This window comes from Protopterus annectens, chromosome 11.part0 (genome assembly GCF_019279795.1).
Source record: "Protopterus annectens isolate FY-2018-M chromosome 11.part0, PAN1.0, whole genome shotgun sequence".
Classification (NCBI taxonomy): domain Eukaryota; kingdom Metazoa; phylum Chordata; order Ceratodontiformes; family Protopteridae; genus Protopterus; species Protopterus annectens.
In genome coordinates, this window is record NC_056745.1 from 284,406,681 (window position 1) to 284,423,711 (window position 17,031).

At 41.7% G+C, this 17,031-nt stretch overlaps 1 protein-coding gene across 1 annotated transcript in view; it reads right to left on the reverse strand.

The window, feature by feature from the left end:
• The window catches only part of UTP20 (UTP20 small subunit processome component), a gene marked incomplete in the record, with an annotated part of 2,478,305 nt that overhangs the window by 571,847 nt on the left and 1,889,427 nt on the right, over positions 1-17,031 (reverse strand).

The following is a 17,031-nucleotide window of genomic DNA, read 5'->3' on the forward strand; positions in this document are numbered from 1 at the left end:
GGGAAGGCGGAGGGTAAATTGGACTGCAGCAATGTGGATCCTCGAACATCTACATTTATGGTAGGTACAAAACTGTACTATGTTCTTCATTCCACATTGCTGCAGTCCTAACCATTGGGTAGAATCCCAAAGCAGAGGTAAGGGAGGCTGGCAAATCATAAAGAAGCAGGAGCTGCCAACATGCCTTGCAAAATGGCTGTGGCAAAACCAGCCCTAGATTTAGAGTAGAGAGGAAGGTGGTAATGCTTAGAGAAAGTATGCACTGAACTCCAAGTAGCTGCCTCTAAAATATCCTTAGTTGCCACCCCCCTTAAAAATGCTGTTGAAGTGGCAGTAGCCCTAGTGGAATGAGGCCGAATCCCAGCTGGAATCTCCTTGCCATGATGGGAATAACAAAAAGAAATGCAAAACCCAATCCACTTAGAAATAGTTTGCTTAGACACAGGCTTGCCCTGAGAACTCAAAGCAAAAGAAACAAACAACTGCTGAGACTGCCTGAAATCCTTAGTCCTGCTTAAATAATAACGCAACTGCCTATGTACATCTAAAGTGTGCAAAATCTTTTCCCCTTTATTTTGGGGATCTGCATAGAAAGTAGGCAAATGAATAGTTTGGTTTAAAGCCACACTAGAAACCACCTTGGGCATAAAGGAAGGATTAGTGCGTAATGATACCCTATCCTTATGGAAAATCAGAAAGGGCTCTACTGCCATAAGGGCCTGCAACTCAGAAACCCTTCTTGCAGAAGTAATAGCCAACAAAAAAGCAGTCTTCCATGACAAATATTTTAAATCAGCAGTACCTGAGGCTCAAAAGGTTGTAGAGTAAGTTTTTCCAACACAAAATTGAGATCCCAAGCAGGAGTAGGAGCTCTACGTGGGGGTCTTATATTCTTTGCCCCTCTGAGAAACTGCTTGAACAAAAGATGCGAAAACAATGGTGGGTCACAATCATAGTGAGCTGAAATTGCTGCAGCATGAATCTTAATGGAAGAGAAGGACAAACCTTTGTCCAATAACTCAGTAAGATATTGAAGAGCCACACTCAAATTAGGCTCAGAAATATCCAAATTCCTTGCTGCACTCCAAAATAAAAATCTCTTCCATTTTTCTGCATACACTTTCCGTGTACTAGGTCTTCTAGCTTCCATAATCACATTTAAAACTTGTTGAGGAAGTTGAGACCGGCTGTCTCTCAAAACAGAATATGCCATGCTGTTAGATGAAGAGAACGAAGCTTGACATTGAGCAGGTGGCCTTCTCTCTGAGACAAAAGGTGTGGAATCAAGGGTAAAGGCCATGGAGGCTTCTTTACTAGACTCCTCAGTAATGGGTACCAGTGCTGCCGAGGCCAATCTGGAGCTATTAAAATCATCCTTGGCTTGTCTTGTCTGACCTTTAGAAGCACCTTTGGAAGAAGAGGCAGAGGTGGAAACGCATACACATGAAGATTTTTCCAACTGAAAGAAAGAGCATCCACTTTCCAAGCTGTGTGATGTAACCTCTTTGTGCAAAACTTTGGCAGCTGGTGGTTTAGTGGAGAAGCGAACAGATCTATGTCTGGAGTTCCCCAGGACACTGTCAACCTTTGAAATACATGAAGATCCAGTTTCCACTCGTGGGGATCCATGATTTGTCTGCTTAACACATCTGCTATGGAGTTCTGTGCTCCCGGCAGAAACCTTGCCTGAAAAGTTAGTTGCAAGCTGAGCGCAGTCTCCCATAAAATCATTGCTTGCCTGCACAATGGGTAAGAATGTGTTCCCCCTTGCTTGTTGATGTACCACATGACAGTTGTGTTGTCTGTTAGAATCAACACCTGCCCTGGAAGAAGTAACTCCTTGAAAGCCATTAATGCAAACTGGACTGCTAACATCTCTTTCATGTTGATATGTAGATGCTGTAGTCTGGCAGGCCACTTGTCTTGTATCCACTTTCCATTTAGATGAGCTCCCCAAGCAATGTCTGAGGCATCTGTCGTTAGAATCTGACTCGCCTCTGGCCGGGTCACAGAGAGTCCCTTGTTTAGGTGACATTCCTGAGCCCACCACAAAAATTCCTTTTGAATGCAAGGTATTATTTGAATGACAGTGTCCAAATCCTGGCAGTGCTGTGTCCATACATTTTTGAGATACCATTGCAGCTTCCTCATATGCAGTTTGGCATTGGGAAGCACCAGAATACAAGATGCCATGAACCCTAATGCTTGAAGGACTGTCCTTGCAGTCAGCACGGACTGATGAGATAGTTGATGAAAGTAAAGGGATAGACTCTGTTGTTTGTCCGGGGTTAAAAAGGCCATCTGGGCTGCTGTATTCAGTCTCACACCCAGAAAGCACATGTCTTGAGAGGGTACTAGACTGGACTTTATTTCGTTCACAGAATACCCTAGGTATCTTAGCACTGCTATAACATATTCCAGATGTTGTAGAAGGTCCTCCTTTTCTTGAGCCAGAATCAGGCAGTCGTCCAAGTAAGGATAGATTTGAATTCCTTTTAGTCTGAAGTAAGCTATCACCGGAGCCAGAACCTTTGTGAATACTCTGGGCGCAGTAGATAAGCCAAAGGGCAATGCAGAGAACTGATAATGAGAATTTCCAGCTCGAAAACGCAGATACTTCCTGCAACTTAGTCTTATAGGCACATGAAGGTAAGCTTCCTTGAGATCTAAAGTTACCATCCAGTGGTCTTTGCCCAGCAGAGGTAAAAGCTGTTGTAACGTCAACATCTTGAACTTGGGAATGTCCAGATAAGTGTTGAGGATAGATAAATCCAAAATTGGTCTCCACGTGTTCCCCTTCTTTGGTACTAGGAACAGGCGAGAATAAAATCCTAGGCCCCTTTCGATACAGGGACTGACTGAATGGCCCCTATTTGGAGTAACAGAGAAATTTGCTTGTGAGCCTCTTTCCTTTGTGTAGGAGGAACGTCTGGCATGCCTTTGAAAGGGGGCAATGTATGGAAATAAAACCTGTAACCGTGGTGAATGATATCCAACACCCATCTGTCTTGAGTAATTAAATCCCAATTTTCTTTGAAAAGAGACAGTCTTCCTCCCAAAGGAGCTGCCAGACGGGAATCTACTGGCAGCTGAAAAGGCAGGTCATTGGGTCTGTTTACGAAAGGACTGACCCCTGCCCTCACCAGAAGTCTGAGCAGGTGAACTCCCTGATCTAGGCCTAAAAGAACCTTGAGCTCTGCCCCTACCACGTCTAGACCTACCCCTAGACTGGGAATCATACGCAGGATATGTCCATCCCTTAGTAGGCCAATTTCTACTAAACTTGGTGGCTGCACCTGCAAAAATCTTTAACAGTTTGCATAGACTTAGCTTTGTCCTCCATTTTCTTCAGGACTGCTTCCACAGGCGAACCAAACAACACATCAGACTGTAAAGGAGCATCCAAAATCCTTGTCTTAACATGCTCAGCTAAATTCTGATCCCTCAACCAGGCATGCCTGCGAAGAACAGAACTAGTGGCAGCCACCCTCGAGGAGGCCTGCACAGCATCAAAACCACATTGCAAAGAATGCTTACCCACTTGTTCAGACACATGAAGTAAATCCAGCAACTCTTTACACTCTATACCTTCCGCCAAAGCATCCACCTTAGATTTCAATTGTGAAAGGAGATAATTTTGATATTTTAGCATGTGAAACTGACAATTCAACGCTCTCATGGCTAGAGTGGAAGAAGTATACACTTTCTTTCCCCACCTATCCAAAGCCCTTGCCTCTTTATCAGTGGGAACAGGATTTTTAACCACAGAGGCCTTAACACCTTTAGGCCCCTGAGAAACAGTTTCTGGGTCCGCCCTAGGACTCTTAAACAAATACTTATGAGCTTCGGGCACCCTATAGTAGCTATCAGGTTTAACAGGAGCAGGAGGCAGACAGTCAGCGTTCAGGGAAGCCTCTGCAAAACATCTTCCACCACATTCAACACAGGAGGTATAGCTAAGGGCCTATGTTGTGGTAAAAATAAGAATTCCCTAAGCCTTTTCCTGGAATCAGAGTAATCTTGGCCTTCCCATTTAAAGTGTTCCCTCATGGAATGCAGAGTTTCTGAAAATGAGAAATCCTCAGGAGGAGAAGCTGTAGGTGTGGAATCATCCACATCAGAATCAGAATAAGGAGGAAAGTCCTGTAATTCTTCCGCAGAAGACTCCGAAGCCTCTGAATACTGTTCCAAACTGTCAAACTCAGGTTCCACCCTAGGCCTCTTATCAGGAGGGGCCATAGAGCCTCTAATCATAGTAATTAAATCTTCTGCCATTTTAAGCATATGTTTCTTAGGCACAGAACCTGAAGTGCTAGGAGAAACCCCACTGTAGCTGAACTTGGCCTACCTCTGAAAGAAGTTTTGGCAACAGTAGGAGAAGCTCTAACTAACTTGGGAACAGAGGGAAGAACAGTTACCTGAGAAGCCCCTCAGCCTGGCCTACCTCCTGAGAGGGCACATCCTGTAACAATAAAGTGTCTGCCTGAGACTCCAAAGAAACTCCTGGCAAAACCTCTGGCTCCACAGAGCCTTCTAAAGAACCGACGTCCGGGACTGCCGGTTCATCAACCCTAGGCTTCGCTGTTTTGTCTTTGCGCTTCTTAGGCGAAGCGGCGCCGGAGCATCCGACGGCATTTTGTAATTACAACGCTTCCCAAACACTAACCTGGCACAGTCTAACCTTCTCTTAATAGTGCGTTTATTAAATCTAGCACAAGAGCGGCAACCAACAACGTCGTGCTCAGGCCCTAAACAAGGTATACACAGAGTATGGTAATCCCTATGAGGTATCTGTTTCCCACAAGAAATACAGTTATTCACTTTTTCTGACATCCGGTTAAATACTGAGGCAAGAAAAAACCAAAATGCTCCCCAACGGGGTACTTAGCCAACTTTGATTCGGTCTGAAACTCCGACTTCGGAAATATTTCAGAACGCCAACCTGCACTCGCAAGAACTGCTTCTGCATCGGACCATGCGGCAAAAAAGACTGAAGATATGGCGTCGGTCATGCGCATTAGTACCCTGACGTACTGACGTCAGTCTAATGCGCCTTGACCGACGTCAGCCATATACTTTGGTATTCGGGCCGACTGGACAGCGGACTACCCAATGGTTAGGACTGCAGCAATGTGGAATGAAGAACATCTGCCTTTACACAGAGAATACATTTTGATTTCCATTTTCAGTAATTGCTTTTTTGATAGCCAAGAACATTAAACTTAGTAAGGCCTTACTATGTATGTCTAGGTAATTCAGATGCAATATTGTTCGCCCAACATTTCTGTTGAATACATTTCTGTTTATCCTAAATAAGAGTAATTTTAAAAGTTGTCAAATTATTACATACCAAAAAATAAAAAAAAATGTTCTCAATTACCTCTCTCTTCCCCCTCATACACCTGCATATGCTATCTACCAATGGAAAATCCTCTGAAGTCTACTTGAGGTATGGAAATACCCATGCAAACACTTCTAGGCAAAAATTATAAACCTTTTGGGTTTTATTGTATATACTTGGCAGCCCTATAAATGCACTCCTATTGTTCCTTTGTAAATTGCCTTTCAATTGTCTTGTCACAATCTTTTCTAATTTCCCTGACTTGATTTTTATAGTTACTGTGCAACATTTTATACACCTTGCTAAATATCCCCTTTCAACAGCAACTTCTATATTCACTAAAATTGTACTAGATCTGTTTTTTCACTTAGCACTTCTCTAACCATCTCTTTTTGTCTGTACAAAGCTATCAATTCCCAATGAAGGCAGTCTCTAACTTCTAAAGATGTCTGCTTAACTTCATCCCACTCTTACTTTCTCTCTCAAGGTATTTACTACCAAAACCTTGGTTCCTTTGCTAATTTTCTCCAGTAAATTCGAATTCACCCCCTTTACCTATTTCTATACCTCCTACTTGCTTACATACCTTTGGTTAAACCTACTTTAACCAATCCTGCGACAGCTTAGTTCTTAGAATATTTTTCTTCCACTTTATGAATGCAATATTTTGTGTGGTTATTATTTTCCACATTCACTTGCATCCAAAATCCTAGTCTCTCCACAAGTCTTGTAACTCATCCCCCAATTTCTCCATCATTCTTTTCCACTTAGATTTATAGCATTCTGCTTGAGTTATTAATCTTAAATGTGTAGTTCTAAAATACTCTTTCAAATCAACTAACCCTAAACCAGCTTGTTCTATGGACAGAAACATCTTACCCAAAACATCTTTTGCCCTCTTCCCCTCCCAAATAATTCTATCATCCACAACTTCTCTGCCTGAAAAAATATACCCTGACCTGCATACAAGACTAAGGGGACCAAAACATTTTCCTTGCATCTATATTACTATCCATATTGACAAACAAGCGCTACCAGTTTCTACATTTTTGTATTAGTGCTTGTTTAGTTTCTTCACACATTTATTTTATTTATTTACTGCCATTTGATTGCTCGGTAGGGGCCTATCATCAGAACCTATTCAGCCAAGAACCAAGCCCATAAGGCAAATTTAGTGCATCAAATATTCAGAGACATCACACTAGTTAGAAAAGCAAACAATTTACAGTGCAGACAGAATGACGGCAAAATGCAGATATACAAGAAATATTTAGAGAAGACAAATTTTACAAGGCAGAGAAAGACAACTTTAGATTTACAAACATTTTGAATGCATGAATGCACAGGATATGACACAGTAACATCTTCATGCAACAGTGGGCTCAAAGTATGTAATGGTAAAATTTCATGCAATAGAAACTGGGCTACTGTTGGCCGAAGGAGGAGAAGAGGCGGAAGGCATGGCCGAAGGCAGGAAGAGAGGAGAAAGGCTAGGACTGTGGTAGTGAGGGTCGGAACTTTGAATGTTGGCAGTATGACTGGTATAGGGAGAGAGCTAGCTGATATGATGGACAGAAGGAAGGTTGGTATATTGTGTGTGCAAGAGACCAGATGGAAGGGGAGTAAGGCTAGGTGTATCGGAGGTGGGTTCAAATTGCTTTATCATGGTGTGGATGGGAGGAGAAATGGCGTAGGAGTTATTCTGAAGGAACAGTATGCGAAGAGTGTTTTGGAGGTGAAAAGAGTGTCAGATAGAGTGATGTTTATGAAGCTGGAAATTGATGGTGTAATGATGAATGTTGTTAGTGCATATGCTCCACAAGTTGGGTGTGCAATGGATGAGAAAGAAAAATTTTGGAGTGAATTGGTGATGACTGTACCCAAAGGTGACAGAGTGGTGACTGGAACAGATTTCAATGGGAATGTTGGTGAAGGGAACAGAGGGGATGAGGAAGTGATGGGTAGGTATGGTGTTAAACAAAGGAATGCAGAAGGTCAGATGGTAGTGGATTTTGCGAAAAGGATGGACATGGCTGTGGTGAATACGTATTTTAACAAGAGGGAGGACCATAGGGTGACATACAAGAGTGGAGGAAGATGCACACAGGTGGATTATATCTTATGTAGGAGGGCCAGTTTGAAGGAGATTGGAGACTGTAAAGTGGTGACCGGAGAAAGTGTAGTTAGGCAGCATAGGATGGTGGTTTGTAGGATGACGTTGGTGATCAAGAAGAGGAGGAGGAGTGTGAGGGCAGCACCAAGGATCAAATGGTGGAAATTGAAAAAGGGTAATTGTGAGGTGGAGTTAGGGATGAGTTAAGACAGGCACTGGGTGGCAGTGGAGAGTTACCAAATAGCTGGGTAACTACAGCAGAGCTCGTAAGGGAGACGGCTAGAAAGGTGCTTGGTATCACATCAGGACAGAGGAAGGACGACAAGGAGACATGTTGGTGGAATGAGGAAGTACAGAAGAGTATACAGGCAAAGAGGTTGGCAAAGAAGAAATGAGACTGTCAGAGAGATGAAGAAACTAGACAGGAGTATAAGGAGATGAGGTGCATGGCAAAGAGAGAGGTGGCGAAGGCTAAGTATAAGGCATATGAAGAGTTGTATGAAAGGTTGGACACTGAGGAAGGAGAAAAGGACCTGTACTGATTGGCTAGACAGAGGGGCTGAGCTAGGAAAAATGTGCAGCAGGTAAAGGTGATAAAGGATAATGAGGGAAACATGCTCACAAGTGAGGAGAGTGTGTTGAGGAGATGGAAAGAGTACTTTGAGGGGTTGATGAATGAAGAGAATGAGAGGGAGAGAAGGTTGGATGATGCAGGGATAGTGAATCATGAAGTACAATGGATTAGCAAGGAGGAAATAAGGATAGCTATGAAGAGAATGAAGAATGGAAAGGCTGTTGGCCCAGATGACATACCTGTGGAAGCATGGAGGTGTTCAGGTGAAATGGCAGTGGAGTTTTTAACCAGATTGTTTAATGAAATCTTAGAAAGTGAGAGGATGTCTGAGGAATGGAGAAAAAGTGTTTTGGTACAGATTTTTAAGAATAAGGGTGATGTGCAGAGCTGTAGTAACTAGAGAGAGATTAAATTGATCAGTCACAGCATGAAGATATAGGAAAGTAGTGGAAGCTAGGTTAAGAAGGGACGTGATGATTAGTGAACAGCAGTATGGTTTCATGCCGGGAAAGAGCACTACAGATGTGGTTTGCTCTGAGAGTGTTGATGGAGAAAGCCTCCTGCAGAATGACCAAGTCATTTAGGGGTTCAATAACCGTTTTCTAGCTTGTAGCCACCTGTGAACTTAATCAGCCAGAGCCCTTTGGTATCAGCTTTTACTTCAAAGTACTAGATGCCAAACAGGAGAGGTCCCAGTACTGAACCCAGGGGTACGTCACTTGTGGCTGGTCTCTTTGTAGAGGTAGCTTCCCCTATTTTGATCTCCCACATCCTATCGGTGAGTCAGTTAGAAAGTCAATGAGTAACGTAGGGGTTTGTTCACAGTTTATTTAGCTTCTCTACAATGCCTAAGTGGGGGGGGGGGGGGGCTGTGTAAGAAGTTTTTCACTAGGTTGAGGTACACGGTGTGTACAATTTTACCTTCATCCATTGCTCTGGTGACCTTTTCAAAAAAGTCTACCAGTGTGAGTAAGTATTACATCCCCTTGATGAATCCAAACTGCGATGGGTCCAGAGTTTGAAGGATCCCTACGTGTGTATTGATTAGTTCCAGGGTACATCTTTCCACCGCTTTGCATATGGAGCTGGTCAGACTTTTGGGTCTGTAATTGCCTAAGTCTGTGGAAGGTACTACCTTATGCAAGAGAATGACTGTAGCTGTTCTCCACTCACTTGGTACAAAACCTGTATGGAGGAGGAGGTTGAACTATGTCATTAGGGAGGTTACTAAATTGTGCTTTGTTCTATTTAAGACATATCCAGGGATACTGGGAGGACCACTGATTAAGTATGTTTAGTTTCTGATAGTGCTTTAAGGACATGGTCTTGTCTGACAGTTAGAGGCAAGACAGTTTCAGGTATATCTTGCTGAAAAAGGGGAAAAGTTGGAGCTGAATTTACCAGCCAGTAGGTTTTCTATAGCTTTGGCCTCAGTATAGTTAACGTTAACAATCAGCTCGGTACATTTTTGTATCCTGAAAAGATCTGAAACTATCATAGAATGTCACACACCACCAAAATGCCTTTTTCTGGATGTATAAAGTACAAAATATTATCAACTGCAAATAAATCTATATTTTCTTGAGTACCATAAATATTATATCCCTGAATTTGTGACTCTTGTATTTTCTTTGCCAACGGCTTGAAATATAAAGCAAACAGTGGGGAAACAGGACATCCCTGCATAGTTCCTCTGTTCAAAAACACTTTTCAAGGTACCCCTGTCACCCTAATTCTTGCCTTTGACTCTTCACATACCATCCTTATTAACTCTTATTCCTTCAGAGAATGCAAATGCTACCACTTGCCCTACCTTAAAAATATTAACTGTCATTATCAAAGTCTTTCTTTGCATCAGGACTCAACAATAACAGAGGTGTTTTATTATGTTCTGCTTACCTCTGGATCATCATAGTTCCATTAAATTTTACCACCATTTTACCTCCCCTCTACAAAATACACTGATGCATATCTATCAAGGCTGATAACATATTTGACATTCTTTTAGCTAGTATAGCTATAAACAGTTCATAATGATGGTTTAAAATTGTAATAGGTTTACATGACAGCAGTTCTGAAGAGTCTTTACCTGTTTGGGTAATACAGCCATCAAAACTTTTTTCAAGATGTAGTACTTCATCTACTCCCACCTTTTTCAAACACAGTCAAATAAAACTTTCAAGCTTTTTAGCACTTTCCTCCCTCCTAGCTTCCATACTTCCGCAGGAATACCATCTGTTCTTGGAGAATTCCTGATTACATATCACCATTTTCTCTCTTCTCTTCTTATCTTAGCAATTCAGACTCAGAGTCAACTAACCTTGCATAATTAAGTATTCCATAAATATTTCCATCTGAGTCTTTTCTTCCTTTCTCCATCCCTCTACTTTATACAAACTTTCATAACATTTCTGAAATATCTCTAATATCTCTAGAGGATCTGTGGCTAGTTTTCCTGTGCTAGAATCCTTACATTTGGCTATGATTTTTTTTCTACTTTCTATTTAAGTTATTATTCTGATCAGACACTGGGCTAATGCCATCCACTTCTCTGTATTCCTTCTTGATGGGGCTTATCAGCTTGCACTTTTTTTTGTGAGGACTGAGCTACAGCTGTCAAGGACAAGGCATCTAGCACTTTCTTAGTGAAGCAGTTTTGGACAGATGTCACTATGCTTTATCACCTCATTAAGCTGCATTATAGAACAGTTATCAAAATAAATGCTTAACAGCAACCTAATCTCAAGCATTTTTTCCAAATACTGCCTTATTTTCAATTTAGCACTCTGCAATTGCTCTTTTTGCTCCCTAAGATTCCCATTTTCTGTAACACCTAACCTTTGTCAACTCTTAAAAAAAAACAAAAAAAAAACTATTACTTCTTTCTCATATCTTTTTTTAATTTTTTTTTAAAGAAACATTTTTATTAAATCACTTATAGCATAAGCAATCATACATTTATATAAATAAGACATCATATTGACAATTTCAGTTGCAAAAAGTATACATCATTTATAATCTAGCCAATCATAGTCAGTCAAACATTACATAGCTCATTCAAATCCTGCCTTCTTTTAAAACTAATTCCTATCTAATTTGTTCCTACCCTTTTCTAAAGATCCCAGTTCCAGTTGTTTTATCTTTGTTTCCATATTCACAGCTTCTAGTACAGTTGGTTTAGACTTTGATTTCTATTTTCTACTAACTTTTTTGGTGGCCACCATAACTAGAATCAGCAAGGTCTTAATTTATCTAGGCAATTCCAATTCTGTATCATAGCTCAGAAAAAATCATTTCTCTAGATGCACCAATTTGCTCACCCAGTATCTCTGATAGAGTAGACTGCAGGGAATCTTTAAAATCTGCTAATTCATTACACTCACAAAAAATATGTTCCCAATTACCTCTTTCTTCCCCATCACAAGTTTACTTGGGGCAAAAAAATACCTATGTAAACATTTCCAAGCAAAAATCCTAAATCATCTAGATTTTGTTGTTTATTTGGGAGACATACATATATCCCCCATTGTTTCTTTGTGAATTGCTTATTCAGTCTCTCTTCCCAATCTTTTCTAACCTCCTCTGATTAATTCTTATAGTTATCAGGCAATATTTCATATGCTCTACTAATTATTCCTTTTTTAACAGCAGATTCTGTTCTAGATTCTACTAAAAACTCGATTAGTGCTGGCCTTTCATTCGGGAACCACATATTCCTTTCTCTTTGCCTATACTCTGATATCAATCCTTGATAGGGAAGTTAATCTGTAACCTGCAGTCCGAATAAATTATTGGCATCTTCCCATTCTAATACCTTTCCCTTTCTAGTTATTTCCTCTCAATACCTTGGTTCTTTTGCCAGTTTCCTCCAATAAATTCCAGCCCCCTCTTGCCTATTGTCTGTAGCCCTAATTGCAGTCATCCTTATCGGCAGAATCTCCTTTTTCCATTCCCATGTTGGCTTAGTTCTTTGAATACTTTCTGCTACTTTAAGAATATAATATTCTGTATGATTATTGTTATTGTCCTTTAAGATCTGCATCCAGAATACCAGTCTCTTCTTGTTTCTTGAGCTTCCCCCCCTTTTTCATTATCATCCTTTTCTACTTTTGAATTATAGGTTTTTGCTTGTGCAGTGGAGAAAAATGGCAAAGGAAGTAATATATTGGGAGCAAATAACTAGCGAGGGAAAGGTAATAGAATGGGGAGATACCACAGATATATTTGGACCACAGGTTAGAGACTGCCTTCCCTATCAAGGATTGATATCAGACATTAGGCAAAGAGAAAGAAATAGGTGGGTCTTAAATGCAAGACCAGCCCTGGTAGAGATTACAGTAGAGTCTAGAACAGAAGGTGCCATTAAAAAAAGAATCAGTAGAGCATATAAAACGTTGCATTTTAACTATAAGAATCAGTCAAATGAGGTTAGAAAGGATTGAGAAGAGAGATGGGATAAGCAATGGACAAACACACAATGGGTGGTTTTATGTACGTCTCCCAAATACACAACAAAGTTCAGAAGATTTAGGATCTTTGGAAATGTTTACATAGGTATTTTTATACCCAACCTAGATTGTAAAGAATTTTTCCTTCAGTAGACAACAAATGTTGGAGGTGTGATGGGGAAAGAAAGAGGTAAATGAGAACATATTTCCTGGGAGTGTAATGAGTTGGCAGACTTTAAAGATTCCCTGCAGACTGCTCTGTCAGAGATACCGGGTGAACAAACTGGTGTAACTAAGGAGATGATTTTTTTTTAGCTATGACATAGAATTCTCTTGCCTAGACAGAGTAAGGCCTTGCTGAGTCTAATTATGGTGGTTGCCAAAAAAGCAATTACTAGAAAATGGAAATCAAAGTCTAAACCAACTTTACTAGAAGTAGTAAATATAGGAACAGAGACAAAAAAACTGGAATTGGGATCTTTAGAAAATGGTAGGAGCAAATTGCATAGGAAAAAAGTACAGTTTTGTACCTACCATAAATGTAGATGTTCGAAGATCCACATTGCTGCAGTCCTAACACTTGGGGTAGTCCGCTGTCCACGGTCGGCCCGAATATCAAAGTATAAGGCTGACGTCGGTCAGGGCGCATTTAACTGACGTCAGGACGTCAGGGTACAAATGCGCATGACCGGCGTCATATCCTCAGTCTTTTCTTGCCCCAGATGTCAGAAGACCTTAAAAAGAAAGGTCAAAACCAAAAGACAGCAAACAAATAACCAACCACCCTTGCATTAACTATATGTACAATAGATATAATACACACAATATGTACAACCCAACCCACACAACCACCTCCAAGTACAGAGGGGAAGGAGGGAGGGCAAATTGGACTGCAGCAATGTGGATCTTTGAACATCTACATTTATGGTAGGTACAAAACTGTACTATGTTCTTCATCTCACATTGCTGCAGTCCTAACACTTGGGTAGAATCCCAAAGCAGAGATAAGGGAGGATGGCTAACTATAAGGAAGCAGGAGCTGCCAAAATGCCCTGCAAAACCGCAGTGGCAAAACCAGCCCTGGACTTAGAGTAAAGTGGCAGGTGATAATGCCTAGAGAAGGTATGCACAGAACTCCAAGTAGCTGCCTCTAAAATATCCTTGGTTGCCACTCCCCTCAAAAGCTGTGGAAGTGGCAGTAGCCCTAGTGGAATGAGGCCTAATCCCAGCTGGAACCTCCTTGCCATGATGGGAATAACAGAAAGCAATGCAAAACCCAATCCACTTAGAAATAGTTTGTTTTGACATAGGCTTGCCCTGAGAACTCAAAGCAAAAGAAACAAACAACTGCTGAGACTGCCTGAACCCTTTAGTTCTGTCCAAATAATAACGCAACTGCCTGTGTACATCCAAAGTGTGCAAAATCTTTTCCCCTTTATTTTGGGGATTTGCATAAAAAGTAGGCAAATGAATAGTCTGGTTTAAAGCCACACTAGAAACCACCTTAGGCATAAAGGAAGGATTAGTACGTAATGATACCCTATCCTTATGGAAAATCAAGAAAGGCTCAACTGCCATAAGGGCCTGCAATTCAGAAACCCTTCTTGCAGAGGTAATGGCCAATAAAAAGCAGTCTTCCATGATAAATATTTCAACTCAGCAGTAGCTGCAGGCTCAAAAGGTTGTAGAGTGAGTTTCTCCAACACAAAATTGAGATCCCAAGCAGGAGTAGGAGCTCTTCGTGGGGGTCTGATATTCTTTGCCCCTCTGAGAAATTGCTTGAACAAAGGATGAGAAAACAATGGCGGGTGCAATCATAGTGAGCTGAAATTGCTGCAGCATGAACTTTAATAGAAGAGAAGGACAAACCTTTGTCCAGTAACTCAGTAAGATATTGAAGAGCCACACTTAAATTAGGCTCAGAAACATCAAAATCCTTTGCTGCACTCCAAAATAAAAATCTCTTCCATTTATCTGCGTACACTTTCCTTGTACTAGGCCTTCTAGCTTCCAAAATCACATTCAAAACTTGTTGTGGAAGTTGAGACCTTTTATGGTTCAAAACAGAATATGCCAGGCTGTGAGGTGAAGAGAGTGAAGTTTGACATTGAGCAAATGGCTGTCTTCCTGTGACAACAGGTGTGGAATCGAAGGCAAAGGCCATGGAGGCTTCCGTACCAGACTTCTCAGTAATGGGTACCAGTGCTGTCGAGGCCAATCTGGAGCTATTAAAATCATCCTTGGCTTGTCCTGTCTGGCCTTCAGAAGTACCTTTGGGAGTAGAGGCAGAGGTGGAAAGGCATACACATGAAGATTGCTCCAATTGAAAGAAAGAGCATCCACTTTCCAAGCTGTGGGATGAAACCTTTTTGTGCAAAACTTTGGCAGCTGATGGTTTAGTGGAGAAGCGAACAGATCTATGTCTGGAGTTCCCCATGACACTGTCAATTTCTGAAATACATGAGGATCCAATTTCCACTCGTGGGGATCCATAATTAGTCTGCTCAACACATCTGCTAAGGAGTTCTGTGCTCCTGGCAGAAACCTTGCCTGAAGATTGAGCTGTAAACTGAGAGCAGTCTCCCACAAAATCATTGTTTGCCTGCATAGAGGATAAGAATCGTTCCCCTTGCTTGTTGATGTACCACATGACAGTTGTGTTGTCTGTTAGAATCAACACCTGTCCTGGAAGAAGGAATTCCTTGAAAGCTATTAATGCAAACTGGACTGCTAACATCTCCTTCATGTTGATATGTAGATGTTGTAGTCTGACAGGCCACTTGTTTTGTATCCATTTTCCATTCAGATGAGCTCCCCAAGCTTTGTCTGAGGCATCTGTCGTTAAAATCTGACTTGCCTCTGGCCGGGTCACAGAGAGTCCCTTGTTTAAGTGACATTCCTGAGCCCACCACAAAAATTCCTTCTGAATGCAAGATATTATTGGAATGACAGTGTCCAGATCCTGGCAGTGCTGTGTCCATACATTTTTGAGATACCATTGTAGCTTCCTCATATGCAGTTTGGCATTGGGAAGCACCAGAATACAAGATGCCATGAACCCTAAGGCTTGAAGGACTGTCCTTGCAGTCAGCCCGGACTGATGAGATAGTTGATGGAAGTAAAGGGATAGACTCTTTTGTTTGTCCGGGGTTAAAAAGGCCATCTGGGCTGCTGTATTCAGTCTCACACCCAGAAAGCACATGTCTTGAGAGGGTACTAGACTTTATTATTGCAAGATGTGGCCTCTCAGGAGGCAAGTCAGGCTGAGGGGGCTTCTCAGGTTACTATACTCCCCTCCCTTCCTAAGGTGGTTAGGCCCTCTCCTTCTGTTACTAAGGCTTCTCCCAGGGGCAGGCCAGGTTTAGCTTCAGTTGGTGTTACCCCTAGCTCTTCAGGTACTATGCCCAAGAAGCATATGCTTAAAATGGCAGAAGATTTGATTACTTTGATTAGGGGTTCTATGCCCCCTCCTGCTAAGAGACCTAGGGTGGAGCCTGAGCTGAGGGGTTTTGAGCAAGCTTCAGATGTTTCAGAGTCTTCGGCTGAAGACTTGCAGGAGTACTCTCCTTATTCTGATTCTGATGTGGATGATTCTACTCTTTCTGCTACTCCTCCTGAGGATTTTTCTTTTTCTGAAACTCTTCATTCCATGAGGGAGCATTTTAAGTGGGAAGGTCAGGACTTCTCTGATTCCAGGAAAAGGCTTAGGGAATTTCTGTTTTTACCCCAGCATAGGCCTTTGGCTATACCTCCTGTTTTGGATGTAGTGGAAGATGTTTTTACAGAGGCTTCTCTTAATCCTGATTCTTTGCCTCCTGCTCCTGTTAAACCGGATAGGTATTACAGGGTGCCTGACGTTCACAAGTATCTTTTTAAAAGTCCTAGGGCAGACCCGGAAACTGTTAGCCAGGGGCCTAAGGGTGTTAAGGCTTCTGTTGTTAAGAATCCGGTTCCTACAGATAAGGAGGCTAGGGACTTGGATAGATGGGGAAAGAAAGTTTATACTTCTTCCACTCTTGCTATAAGGGCTCTGACTTGCCAGTTTCACATGTTGAAATACCAAAACTATCTCCTTTCGCAATTGAAGTCTAAGGTTGATGCTCTGGCAGTTGGTATTGATTGTAAAGAGTTGCAAGATTTAGTCCATGTTTCTGAACAGGTGGGTAAGCATTCTTTGCAATGTGGTTTTGATGCTGTACAGGCCTCGTCTAGGGTGGCTGCCACTGGGACTGTTCTTCGCAGGCACGCCTGGCTGAGGGATCAGAATTTGTCTGAACATGTTAAAACAAGGATTTTAGATGCTCCTTTACAATCTGACGTGTTGTTTGGGCCTCCTGTTGAGACAGTCTTAAAGAAAATGGAAGACAAGGCTAAGTCTATGCAGACTGTTAAAGATTTTTTGCAAGTCCAGCCTCCAAAGTTTAGTAGAAATTGGCCTACTAAGGGGTGGACGTATCCTTCTTATGATTCCCAGTCTAGGGGTAGATCTAGACGTGGTAAGGGCAGAGCTCAGGGCTCTTTCCGGCCTAGAACAGGGAGTTCTCCTGCACAGGCT